Source organism: Labeo rohita, chromosome 9 (genome assembly GCF_022985175.1).
Source record: "Labeo rohita strain BAU-BD-2019 chromosome 9, IGBB_LRoh.1.0, whole genome shotgun sequence".
Lineage (NCBI taxonomy): Eukaryota > Metazoa > Chordata > Actinopteri > Cypriniformes > Cyprinidae > Labeo > Labeo rohita.
In genome coordinates this window covers 25,140,104-25,153,664 of record NC_066877.1, presented here as the reverse complement: position 1 = coordinate 25,153,664, position 13,561 = coordinate 25,140,104, and the positions used below count along the sequence as shown (strand labels likewise).

The 13,561-nt window shown below is 36.3% G+C and overlaps 1 protein-coding gene across 2 annotated transcripts in view; it reads right to left on the bottom strand.

Annotated features, from left to right (window-relative positions):
• Positions 1-13,028, bottom strand: part of gli2a (GLI family zinc finger 2a) — a 95,212-nt gene extending 82,184 nt beyond the window's left edge. Inside the window, exons 1-2 of one of the 2 annotated variants that reach the window (XM_051119770.1) lie at positions 12,895-13,019; positions 12,583-12,736 (exon numbers count right to left, since the gene is read on the bottom strand). The gene's annotated coding sequence lies outside the window, so the exon portion shown is untranslated. Of the gene's footprint in view, positions 1-12,582 lie in introns of both variants that reach the window. The other variant, XM_051119771.1, reaches the window with a different exon arrangement.
• Positions 13,029-13,561: the final 533 nt, after the last annotated feature.

The following is a 13,561-nucleotide window of genomic DNA, read 5'->3' as shown; positions in this document are numbered from 1 at the left end:
TAAATAAAACTAAATAAACTAAACTAAAATAAAACACTATTCAACTTTCACTAAATTTTGAAAATTGTGGCAGGGCTGTTGGTGGTTCTAAAGCCAAGGCTAACCATTCCAAAATGACCAAAATTCTAATTCTATTTGCATAGCTGATATTTAAGCCCCCCATATTACCCTTTTCTTGTCGAGGTCTGTCTAAGCCTAACTCTGACCCTTTGACAAGAAGATCTGACAGTACAGGTGTGCGTAACCGAGTGGACAGGTGGCGGTGAGGGTGAAAAACGACAAGAAAGCTACTCTGTTCTTCTGCGTGGCTGGTTTGACAAATGCAGCGTGTGAAACGGATCAGAATCTCAGGTCCGCGTGACAGAGGGGTGTGAGACCACGCAGGTTTGTGGGCTAATCCTCCATAGCCGCCCCCTGCCGCATTACCCCACCTACCGCTGGGCCAGAAAGTTCAGTCGTGACTGTTCACAAAATCCCCCCTTTGAACGCTCCAGCTCACGAATTGACCGTGTAGACCACCTTAACAAATTCCCCCGTCACAGATAATGATTAGACCTGAGCAATTCCACAAAAGTATGCTGCAAGGGAAGAGATTCACTTTATACTCGTTGTAAATTTGATTTCCTTCCACCCAACAGTCTGACAAAGGCGAGTGAAGTCAAGCAATAAAGCTGGACACAATCCACTTTATCTTCACGCAACTTTCCCCCCATTTTGAGGAATGCAATTACACCGACTACTTAACACCAGCAATTATGTAGACTCCCAAAGTGTCAAAAGTGTTTTTCTTCCAGGAAGCTCCATGAACTTTTCTTCATTTTTTCGTTCAATACATGACAGGCAGCTTTGACTGCTTCTTTCAGTGCTTGTAATCAGTCTGAAAGGAAGCAACAGGTGTGAAAAAAAGACCATCCACCCCACAGGACTGGGAGGGTGAAGAAAAGGACAGGTCGACAAAAACCAGAGATAATGAGAGAGAAAACCCTGTGGCCCTTCTGAACAATCAAATGGATGCTGAAGAACACCATGTACCGTCTTATACAGCTGAACATTTTCTATCAATAAGTGATGAGCGCAATCCTAGTAGCCCACGCTTCTGTTCAACGCTCCCACAGTGCCATGAACTCTTCACAGAAAAAGGATAAATACATAAATAAACAGCTAAATGAACAAATAAACACTTTCTGTATGCTAATGACATAAACATGTTTGGCTTGGAGCCTCATTCCTTTTCAACTGTGTTACGGCTTGCCTCACAACACAATGGAATGCAAACTTCCTCTAGTCTTATCTTTTGCGTTAGAGAAAGCAAATCACCTCTGTGCAGTCATGAAGTGTAAATTATATTCAAAAGAACTCATTTCCAGGCCAGAACTTAGTGATTAGACAAGATTGTTTCGTTACACTTAATCTTAATTGTGTGTTAAGTGTCTGTTTGCATGTGGAAAGCGTCATCTTGTTATCCAGGGAACGTGGATAACATTACAAACATGCATCTCATGTCATGAGGTCAAAGGGGTCAGAGAAGTGGCTCTAAAATGGTTATCAATAATAAATTGGTAATTGCTTTCTCTATATTATAATGGGATCACTTTGCTAATTACTCCCGCTGAGCCGTTATTACATCACTCATTATATCACTTCTAAGTGATGACTTTAACACACGATCCACCTTTTTCTTTCTGAATACTTTTATTCTTTTGTTGTTGTTGTTTTAGTGTATTTGTTTACAGGGGCACATTATTTAACATGGCTGTAAATGTGCGAGTTGGCCAAAAAGGCTATTTTTCTATATGTAGACCCTTGACAATGTTAAAAAGTGACACTAAAAACAAAACAGAGCATAAACACATGCACACCTACAAAGAAGGAATAAAAAGTAAAATACTAAAAAATACATATGATTGCACATAAAAATCTAAGTAAAATCAATAGCAAGGAAAGAGAGAGAGATATATAAATTGATATAAATTGATTAAATGTGACAGTAAAAGACAATTATAATGTTACAAATTATTTCCATTTCAAATAATACTATTCTTTCGAACTGTTCCATTCAAAGAGTCCTGAAAAAAAAAGTATCATAGTTTCTTAAAAAATATTAAGCAGCATACCTGTTTTCAATATTGATAACAATAAGAAATGTTTCTTAAGTATTCAGCTATGCCTTTTCATCACTGGAATAAAATACATTTTTAAAATGTATTAAAATACAAAACAGTTATTTGAAATTGTAATAATATTTCACAATATCACTGTTTTTACTGTATTTTTGATCAAATGAATGCAGTTTTGATAAGCATAAGAGACTTTATCCAAAAACTGTTTTTGTGTGCGTGTTAAAACTTACGACTACAAACTGTTGAATAGTAGCACATGTATGAAAGTATATTTTATATTTGAAAAATAACTGTGTTGTTGTAGACCTTAATATCTTGCAATAAAAACTGTTAAAAAGTTGCTAAATTACTATGATTACAGTAACTCTACTAACACTATTTTTAGTGTTATTACATACTTACGGAAGCCGTTTTGGTCACAGATTTATCTCACTTTTGTTTTCTCGTAATTTCTTGAGTTTACATCTCTCAATTCTGACTTTTTTCTATTTTGTAATATAAACTTGCAACTGTGAGAATAGTGAGATAAAAAGGTCGCAATTATTTTTTACATTTTTAATTTAGTGGCAGAAACAGCTTCTATACATACCCTAAAACGACATTTAAAAAAAAGAATAAAATAAAAAAAAATCTTGGGAAAACAGTTTTAGTAAGTTTTTACCTTCCACAGATCTTGGTTATTTAAAATCAAAACGCTTCTTACAAGCACACAATGAAGCCTTATTATTGAAGTACGACTCTAAATTCACTATTTTCACCATTTTTTTTTAACTAAATGTGCTTGCAATTGTACTCTCAACTGTTTAAATGTCAAACAAATCATGTTCACATAAACTACCTTCATTTTTCTTTGATTTTTACTGTTCAAAAGCGTGTATGACCTCAGGCAAAAATAAACATTCTGTCATTACTCTCCCTCATGTCGTTCCAAACCTGTAAAGGTTCGTTCATTTTCAGAACACAAATTGAGATATTTTTAATGAAATCCAAGAGCTTTCTGACCCTGCATAGACGGCAATGCAACTGACACGTTCAAGGCCCAGAAAGATAGTAAGGACATTGTTTTAATATATTATATGTTATATAATAGTCCATGTGACATCAGTGCTTCGACCGTAATGTTATGAAGCTATGAGAATACTTTTTGTGCGCAAAGAAAACAAAAATGACGACTTTATCGATGTCCTTACTACTGCCTTGAACGTGGTTGTTGCGTTGCTGTCTATGCAGGGTCAGAAAGCTCTGGATTTCATCAAAAATTTGTGTTCTGAAGATGAACAAAGGTCTTGCGGGTTTGGAACGGCATGAGGGTGAGCAATTACAGACAGAATTTTCATTTTTGCGTGAACTGTCTCTTTAACAGTATTGCACATACTCCATTACACAATCAGAACATCTTACTGTTGACCTTCAACGTGATGCACAGATAAATATGAATGAACATGGAAGTCAGATGTTTCAGAGCACAGCAGCAGAGCTATAACATCCTCCTTTCAACACTGACAGACCTGATGAGCTGGCATGCAGATGCACCCCACTGACCAGCAAGGAAAATCTCTGAAAGACGAAAGTATGACCTTACCCATCCCCCCTCAACCCCTAAACCCCTGCATATATGCAATATCCTGTGGTTGATCTCTTTGTCCTCCTAAAAATCTGAAACAGATGTTGACTTTACAACCAAGTCTATGGTTTAAGAAAGCATCTCAGCGAGGGTCGAAGCGAAGCTCTGTTGAGTGTGCTGAGAATGTAGTTGTATATGTTTGTGCACCTAATTAAATCGTTATGAGAGCTGTGTTTATACTACAAGTGTTTATAAATAAGGTGAGGCTTACTGAGAGGATACTTTAACAGAGCGTAGTGCAGCTGTTGCGTGTCACATCACAGATCTCATGAAAGAATTTGCTCTCTCTGCACACCATTTGCTCGGGTCACTAAACCAAATGGGTAGTTAGCGCTCTCTCGCTACAGGCCCAGCTGTCATCCCTCCGTCTGTCCTCCCAGAAAGAAACAGACACAAATGTTAATTACACGCTTGTGAAGGCAATTATAGTTGTGGTGTAATGTAGTTTCAACGTAATTAGCAGCTAACTTACTGAATGGGACGGATTTTATTGTACAGTTTGGCTCGGCAGCTTGAGGGTGTACTGTATCATTACGGGTAAATATCATTTAGGCTAAGGAAACATTATGAATGCCGACCGCATAACCAGCACATGGCTGTTCTTGTGATTACACATGTTTTTAAACATCCAATGTTGTTGTTTTTTCTTCTTTTTGTAATAAGTCAATAACTACGGAGGCCTAAACAAGAAAGAACTTCTTTCATTTATTTTAAATTTATTTGTATATTTTATTTTTTCCAAGTTTTGTCTTCCATAAACAATAACTCACTCAATAAATAAATAAATAAAAATTTAGTCCTAACTTAATTTTTTATTACCTTTTCATTTATTCATTATTTAATATACTTACTTTTAACTTTATTTATTTTTTATTTACCTTAATTTATTTATTTCATTCATTTGTAGTATTTTTGGTATGTTTATTTTTTTGCAAGTTTTGTCCTCCATGAACATAAACGCTCAATAAATAAATAAATACATAAATTTAGTCCTAAATTTATTTTTGTATCACCTTTTCATTTATTCATTATTTAATATACTTTTAACTTTTATTTTTTAACTTCATTACTTTTCTTTCATTTATTTTAAATTTATTTGTATTTTTTTTTTTTTGCAATTTTTGTCCTCCACAATCACTCAATAAATAAATAAATATTTATTTGGATTTTTTCCATAAATAATCAGCCGAAGTAAGTAAATAAATCAATAAATAAATTTATAAATACTTGAAGAAAAGTATAAAATCACTGTATTCATGACTTCAAGCGTATCCTTCTTTCAAGTGTACTTTTATAAAATGTACTTTTATAAAATGGCAGATAAAGCAATATATAACCTTATGTTCATCTTATTATTATTCACAGTATTTTAATTACATTTATTGTTTAATATTAATTAATAATAATTAGAACAAACAATTCTGAACTAATAATGATCAGAATAAACAAAAGCAAGTAATATAGTTCATCAGCAAAATTTTAGATGGCTTATGGTTGCAATAAACACAAAGACTTATCAGCGTTTAATTTACCAAGCAATGAACACAGCTTATCCAATCAGAATTTAGAGCCAGAAATATCTAATTTATCATTTACGGTTTATGAGCTACATGCACAGTCCCGTTTTGAAAATATCAGTCTATCATTCTCATTTATAAAGTCATCCCTAAATCCCAAGGTCCACGCTTCTCCTCAGTTCAAAGTGTGAGGTTTCTCTGTTTTCTGGGTCTCTCTGATGATTTCTTCATGGTGTTTGCATGTCTCAAAAGTCAAAGTCAAAGTAAGCCTATTTTACAGCTTTTTCTGTTGTCTGTTTTGCAAGTCAGGGGTCTGTCAGCTGTGCATGGGGTACGGAGGGTGGAGATACACTGGTATCTGTAATGTGTAACAATGTTTGTGAGGATTCCTAACTTTACCAGCTGCTTTACACCCTGACACCTCGTCCATCTGTGTGGCTGTGACAACCTACTGGCCAATTAGAGACCTTCGGTTTATTGTCAGCACTATTATAAATATAAATTTAAAATATAAAGCAAAAATACAGTCATTAGTTGCTTACCCTCATGTCGTTCCAAACCCATTTTTTATGAAACCAGAGAGCTTTCTGACCCTGCCTAGACAGCAACGCAACTACCACGTTCAAGGCCTAGAAAGGTAGTGATTGTTAAAACAGCCCATGTGACATCAGTGGTTCAACGGTAATGTTATGAAGCTACGAGAATACTATTTGTGTGCAAAATAGGGCTGGGCGATTTTTCTGATTTTATTGATTAATTCAAATTTAATGTTTTGCAATGATTTTATTTTTTTTTTTAGAAATCGAGGAATTGCAATTTTGAATAGAACTGTTACCAAACATTAGAATTAGACACTTTGACAATATGCCAACGATAACAGTTAAAAAAAAAATTAAAATAAAATAAAAAAAAGAAGAACGATCCAACACGTGATAAATCGCTCACGTGCGGCGCGCTCCTATCGCTAGACGCCACTCACACAGAGTGCGCTTTTGTGTTGACAAAGATGCGATGCTGGCGGTGGAATATGAAAAACATTCAAGAAGATGGGAGTGAACGCGTTTTTATAATGCCATTTCATGCATGAAATTCTGCAAGAGACACGAGTGCAACAGTCAAACGCGTTTATGTTTACATAGAAAAAACAATGGAAAAGCGTTTAACATTTACATCATGTGCGGTGCACTTGGAATTTTCTTTAACTAGAGGGTTAATAAACAGTTACTTGAATCATGTTGTAGTTACATTTTCAAGTTGACACGTTAAAAATCATAAAATGTAAAAATATATATATATATATATATATATATATTCGAGAATTGGTCAAACATTCTGTAATATTTTTTTTTTTCTCAAATGCAAGTCTCTATCGAAATCTTCAGACGTATTTACGAAGACTGTTTTATGTACAGCATGCGTCTTCTCCTGCGTCATGGTACTGTTGTGAACGTGCGTCAAAGACTAACATGGAAGAGAACAAATTGTTATTATTTTTGTTTTCTTTGCGCACAAAAAGTATTCTTGTAGCTTCATAACATCACGGTTGAACCGCTGATGTCACATGAACTATTTTAACAATGTCCTTACATGTCACATGTCAGTTGCGTTGCTGTCTATGCAGGGTCTGAAAGCTCTTGGATTTTATCAAAAATATCTTAATTTGTGTTCTGAAAATTAACAATGGTTATGAGTTTGGAACAACATGAGGGTGAGTAATTAATGACAGAATTTTTGGAACCATACCTTTAACCACAGACCTCATTTAATCCATTTAACCAATAACCCATTAAAAAAGCCTATTGTTTTTGGCTTTTAGGATTCATTGTTTCAGCACTCTATTATTTTGAGTATAGAAAATACAAAATAATGACAGAATTTGCATTTTTCTGCAAACTTTCCTTTACCCTGAACTCTTTTCCCATCCCTTCTCATGAATGTTTGTAATCTTTGAGACGCTCACTGTTCTACAGATCCCAATGTGGGGAGTCATATTTTTTAAGCTACACCGGGAATTGCGAGATGATGACAGGGACACACATGATCCTTATCCAGCAGAGCGTAGTGAGAGAATTCCAGAGCAAGCGCGGCGCAACCTGGCTGAGGGCCAGCACGGCGTTCAGGGAGAGGCCACGAGCGGGAGTGGACATGTGTGTCGGGGGAATGGAGCGGGCTGATTGCTAAAGATTACCACATGGCTTCTCCTTGCTCAACACATCCAGCTCGTCTTCCAGTCTGTTGGAAAGGAGTCTGTGGCCTGGCAGGGATTCAGCGCTCCTCTTTGGATCTCCCTGCTCATCCTATGGAACGCAATGAGACTGATCTATCTGCCCACTTCATTCCTGGCAAGTCTGGTCAGGAGCTGGGAGGCCGCCTGATAAATCACAACTCCCTTGCATCGACTTCTCCGTTTCCAATAACTCCGGAAACAGAAGACTACACCGGCGAACCGCCGGTGGCCTCTGCGCAATTCAGACCCGGTTTCTGCATCCGATTAGCTCTGACAACAAACACTTGGAACAGTGTGCTATTGTTTGAGCCTGTGACAGCGAGAGGGTAAACTGCGACTCGGAGGCTGTGAAGATGATACAAAAACTGTAATAATGATACAGGCAGCCGCTGTGAAGAGCTTCCCATAATGGAGAACTGGATAGCCCGTCAGCAGCCCTTCAGGAATTAATTAACTAGCACATCAAAGCTAACCCTCAGAGGCCACAGTGTCACACGGTACTTTGATTTAACGCTGGCTGTTGACTTGATAGTAAGCTGCACATAATGCCTATCCTGACACACCAGGTTCATATTCTGTCCTCCCTTATTGAGAAGTAAAACTTCTACTAACTCAGAGGTTCACAAACTTTTCAGGATAAGTACCACCTTTGATCAAATAAAGAAACTCAAGTCAGTGATGGGATTTGTAAAGAATTTATCGATTCCTGTTCTGGGTTTTTTTTATTCATCTTAACAATTCCGGTTCCTTAACAGCTTCATCAATGATTCTTTCAGGAGTTTTAAGGAGCATTTGGGGAAAAAAAAAAAATGTAACTCCACTGCCAAATGGTGAGACAGTTTCAGTAATAAACTGAAAAACCGGATGTTATTAAGTTGTCAAACTTTGATGGCATAATTAAAATCCAATATTTGTCCTGAATATTTAACAATGTGAAATGTATTTAATTAAATAATATTCATAAAATACTACTGGCAAAATGCAAAGCATGCATCTTAAATGACGCACCAACATATGTGACCCTGGACCACAAAAGTCATTAGGGTTTTTTTTTTTTAATTAACATTTATACATCATCTATAATTAATAAATAAGCTTTCCAGTGATGTATGGATTGTTAGGATGGGACAATATTTGGACAAGATACAACAATTTGAAAATCTGGAATCTGAGGGTGCAAAAAAAAAAAAAAAAATATTGAGAAAATCGCCTTTAAAGCTGTCCAAATTAAGTTCTTAGCAATGCATATTATTAATCAAAAATTAAGTTGAGATACATTTACAGTAGGAAATTTACAAAATACCTTAATGAAACATGATCTTTACTTAATATCCTAATAGTTTTTGGCATAAAAGAGGGTCCAGGGTCAAATATGAACAACCAGTAAGTAACTACACTGATTATTACAGCAGTAGGTTGTATATGTTTGATTCACTAAAAAGAATTGACTTATTAGAATCATTTATTTTGGGAATCAGTTTAAACTAAATGCACTACATGTATTTGATTCACTAACAAGAACCGACTCATTAGAATCATTTGTTTAGGAATCATTCTACGCTATTTGCGCTATATGATTTTAATTCAATAAGAAGTCCTGACTCTGAATTGGGTTACACTGGTTGCACTATATGGTACTTGATTTAATAAAAAGAAACAACTTATTGAACCAATTCATTATTCGAGTTAATCATCAGAGAACTGGACTACACTGGTTGCACTATGTGTTTCTGATTCGCTAAAAACAGAATCATTAGAATCATCCTTTTGAGAAGTAAACTACACTAGTCACATAATGTATAATTGTATTCTGCTGACTTTTTTTAGTATGCAATAATATAAATGTGGTGCATGGACTTTGCTTCTATATTCAAAAAAACAGTATAGAAAATAACACTGAAAACTATTTAAATAAGCCATAAATAAAATAAAAAATAAAGGACTATACTGAGTCGTGGGAAACTCCTATGCAGTTTGAGATCCACTGAACTCATTCTGACCGTTATCTACATATAATTCCCAGCACCACAGCTTTTTTTCATGTTCTATGGATATTCCAACGTAGTCAGCTGTCACTACACCTCATCTAAAATTCAAATACAGACTTGTAATTTTGGTCAAGTATGATGTTTATTCATGGTCAGCTAATAAAATAAATTTAGGTCGGTCCTCCGCATACTGTGTCTGGAGGTTTGCATGAATCACAGGTGGACGTGTGGTTTGGGAAACGTTAGCCGTTCACTGTGTATAGAGTCACAGCTATGGCAAGTCAAATATAACTTAATGTAAACAGTATACATTTCAACTGTTCATTTTCCAGCTGTTCTTTAAACGGTGGCCTGCCAGCCCACAGCACAAAGGAAATGAAAGAGTGCACGTATGAGAGCGGAAAAAAATGCGAGGGGAGAATAAAGTAGAAGGTTTACAGCTTAACAGGCCTCAGAGGAAGGTGAACGCCGTTCTTGCCCATGTACTTTCTTTACCCGCACACACGAGCATGCATTACGCCGACAACTTTTTCCAAATCCGTTGGGATCTGGAATTCATATAAAATGCATTGCTGCATTATTAAAAATAACACATATGCTGAGTCTCCAGCATATGTAAAAGATCAACCAGTCCCTCGAAATTAAAACTTGCTATTTCTTCTAAGGCACTAGGAGTTGTTGTAATGGGCCTTATTTCCTTTAAGCTTGGCAACAGTTACCAATGACTAATGAGGTCAATCAATCAAACCCTTTCGCTGATTCGCCATATGCTATTTAATGGCTTAGTAAAGTCTTTAATATATATACATACGAGTGTGTGTGGTTTCATGGGTTTCTTTGATGACATCGGTACAATGCCCTGATAGTTGCTTGAGAACGAGGGAGAAAAAAACTGTGAAGGACCCCATCCACACTCATAAACCGGATGTGATGTGATCCTAATTAACCCCAGACACTTGTGAGAGAATGAGGCGGATGTCTGGAGGGGTGTCCGACACTAGCTACTAAAATGCAGGGATTGTCCCGTGTCCTACGGGCCAAAGCCAAGGAGATGGGTTTCAAAGAACGGCCTTTGAGAGGGCAAATGAATGTAAGCAGCTACCACTTCTCACATCTCTGTTTTCTCACCACGCCGCCCTCATCTTCAATTCAAAACGACACTAGAAACACAGCACACAAACTTGAAACACAGCTGTCTTTCACAGCACTTTTAACGGCCATTAAAGTCTCATCAATTCACTTTGAGGCACAAGTGTACTTCAGGCACTCTTGCTTGGCGATAAAGAGATTCAAGGTCTTGCCTGACACACAATGTTGACCAAGATATAAAATCTAGGACTAGTTCAGCTCCTCGAGATTCCAAAGAGTTATGCCTTTTCCACTTGACAGTTTATTTAATTTGCTGAGAAAGTACAATACTTTTTAACTGCATTTGCACTGCAAAAACAAAAACAGTTTTATATCCTAACAGTAGAAGTATTTCTAAAACTTTTTCCTTGAATGTCATCGCATTGTCTTGTCTCGTCCTTGGCCGGTGCATGTGCAATGTCATTCAAGGACCCCCTTTATGAGCGTTTGTTAAAATCTCCCGCGGAATTCCAAGGCTGAACAGCCCTGATTTAGGCAGCAGGACGAGAGGGAAATGTGTGAAAATGTGCAGAGCAGCAAGGAAGGGAAGATGAAAGTGACACGGTCGACCCATGTTTCAGAAGCTGATGACCGTAGCCCAAACCAGGCTGAATAATCTGAATGCACCATCATTTTTTTTTTTCTTTTTGAATCCTTTCACTCGCTCTGCCTCTGACTGCTGGCGCTTCTCATTCCACACAATGGGAAATTCACTAAGACCTTTTATTCTTATGCTAATGCTCTCAACTGGGCATCACATTAAATTTAACACATGCACACACTTTTCTGTTTTTCAGGAAAACAAGGCACACTCTTGCCGCACTTTTTGGCCAATCCTTTAAACACACAAAGTGAAATTTAGATGATACATTCAATTCTTTGCAATATTTTTAGTAGAAAGTTACTGGCAACTAGTTACTTGAGCATGTGTGTCAACAGAAAAACCAAAAAAAGCCCACAATACATATATTATTGCCTGTGTTTGGTAAATTAAAGACATACATAATATATATTTAAAAAAAAGTCTTACTAACCAAGCCCTATGGCGTTTACAGACAGACAATGTTTTAAAGCAGGGAACTATTTTTGTTTTAAAACGGTTACATTCTTCTAAACCAGAACTGAATGATTTTAAACGTTTAAAAACAACATTGTTTGTTTTCTACGATTCTATTTAGCGCTAACACCTTCAATGAATCTTAAACATGCAGCCTACTACCAACGACTCTTATGAATCGGTTCTTTTGAAGCGATTCAAAATCATAGTCCGATGCTGAACGAATAACTCGAGTCAGTTCTTTTAATGATTCAAAAACAAACAACGGGACAAGTGAGGTTTGATTCACTAACAACTGACTTTTATGAGCTGATAAATAAGTCGGTTACTGAATCAATCTGATTCACTTTCTGAACATCATATTGGACTGTTTTGTTGTATTTAAGGCTAAGGAAACTTTAATATATGAAGTTAATAAGTGCTAACGTGTAAATATAGACATTGTGTTTAGTTGTACAGTAGTAATACAGTTAGAGCTAATACTTTGATTGCATAAGTCTGATTTCTTAAATTTAGATCTCAAATCTTACAGTCATTCGGCGGCAGATTGCTTAGAATAGTAAGTACAGTTATCCATTTCTTTATTGAAAAAAAAAAACGAATCTTTAAGAACCGGAACCGTTCAAAAGAATCAGAATCGCTAAATTCTTTACGATTCCCATCCCTACCTGGGACACTTAACAAAAGTTTGAGAAATCACTAAATCAATAGTTATGGAAAGTAAACTGCCAAATGCTCTTCTCATCAGCATGGCTATATATTGTAGGCGAGCTTATGACACATTCCAATACAGCATGTTGATGTCGCGATATTTAAAACAATTGAGAGACGTAATGAAATGTAAACGGTTCCCTTGAAAGCTACATGCACATTGTTTGCTAACTTGAGAGTAAACCATAACGAAATATATATTTTCCTTACCTTGTGTTTTGATGCTGTAAAGTTCGTCAGTTGTTCAGTTGTCCAGCGTGCATCCGAAAAACAGCGTAATCGTACTTAAAACAAAAATGCTAAAAGTGCCTTGGATTCTGTCACGAAACTCCATCAGCGAATTATTCTTCTTTTGCAAAAGCAACTGTTTAAGGAAAAACTAACGTTACATCATTCGCGGACGACGAAGCGCTACAGTTGCATCTCGCAAACTTTGACGATCCATCATACACGCGACTTCAAAAGACTGTAGTTACTCGAACATTAAAAAGTAATTTAGCCGTCAACACGGCAGAAATTTACCCCAAGCAAGTTTGTTGAGTCGTCAGATGTGATGTGCGGTGGGAGATCTGTTGGCGTGATTTGTTTTCAATCCGATCTGCCCTCCTCTATCTCCACTTCTCCCCCCAGTTCTTTGAGTTTTGGGCCACTCTCTTCACCAGATGGGCCGGGTTACATCAAACCGAAGGTAGTTGAAGCTTAAGGAGCAGTTTGCTTTCAAGTTTCACTGGAGATTTGCAAAAACCTCTGCATGAGAATATTTTAGATGTTTTCGAGTAAATCTATGAACAGTTTGAGGTTTGTTGAAATAACTTTTTTTTTTTTTAAATATGCAACTTTATTTTCATGCAGCTTAAAACGTACACTGTAAAAAAAACTCAAGACTTTTTCAGTTTTCTATACAATTTTCCTCTTCTTTTTTAATATTAAAAGTGTTCTACAAAGTAGTTTTAATTAAAAGTGTTTTTGTTCTGTTGAAGTTAAAAGTTATAGCAGCAGTTTAAGTTTTCAGACTGAGTGAAACTTGGTGCATTTGTGTGTTTATTGCTATTTATTAGAATTAATGTATCTGGATAAACTATAGGCCTAAATCATCCTTCCAGTCGATTAATGAATAAATAAACTAAACACCGTAATGTTTTCTTTTTTGTGGTTGATGCACTCCATCACATTTCAGATAAGAAAAATC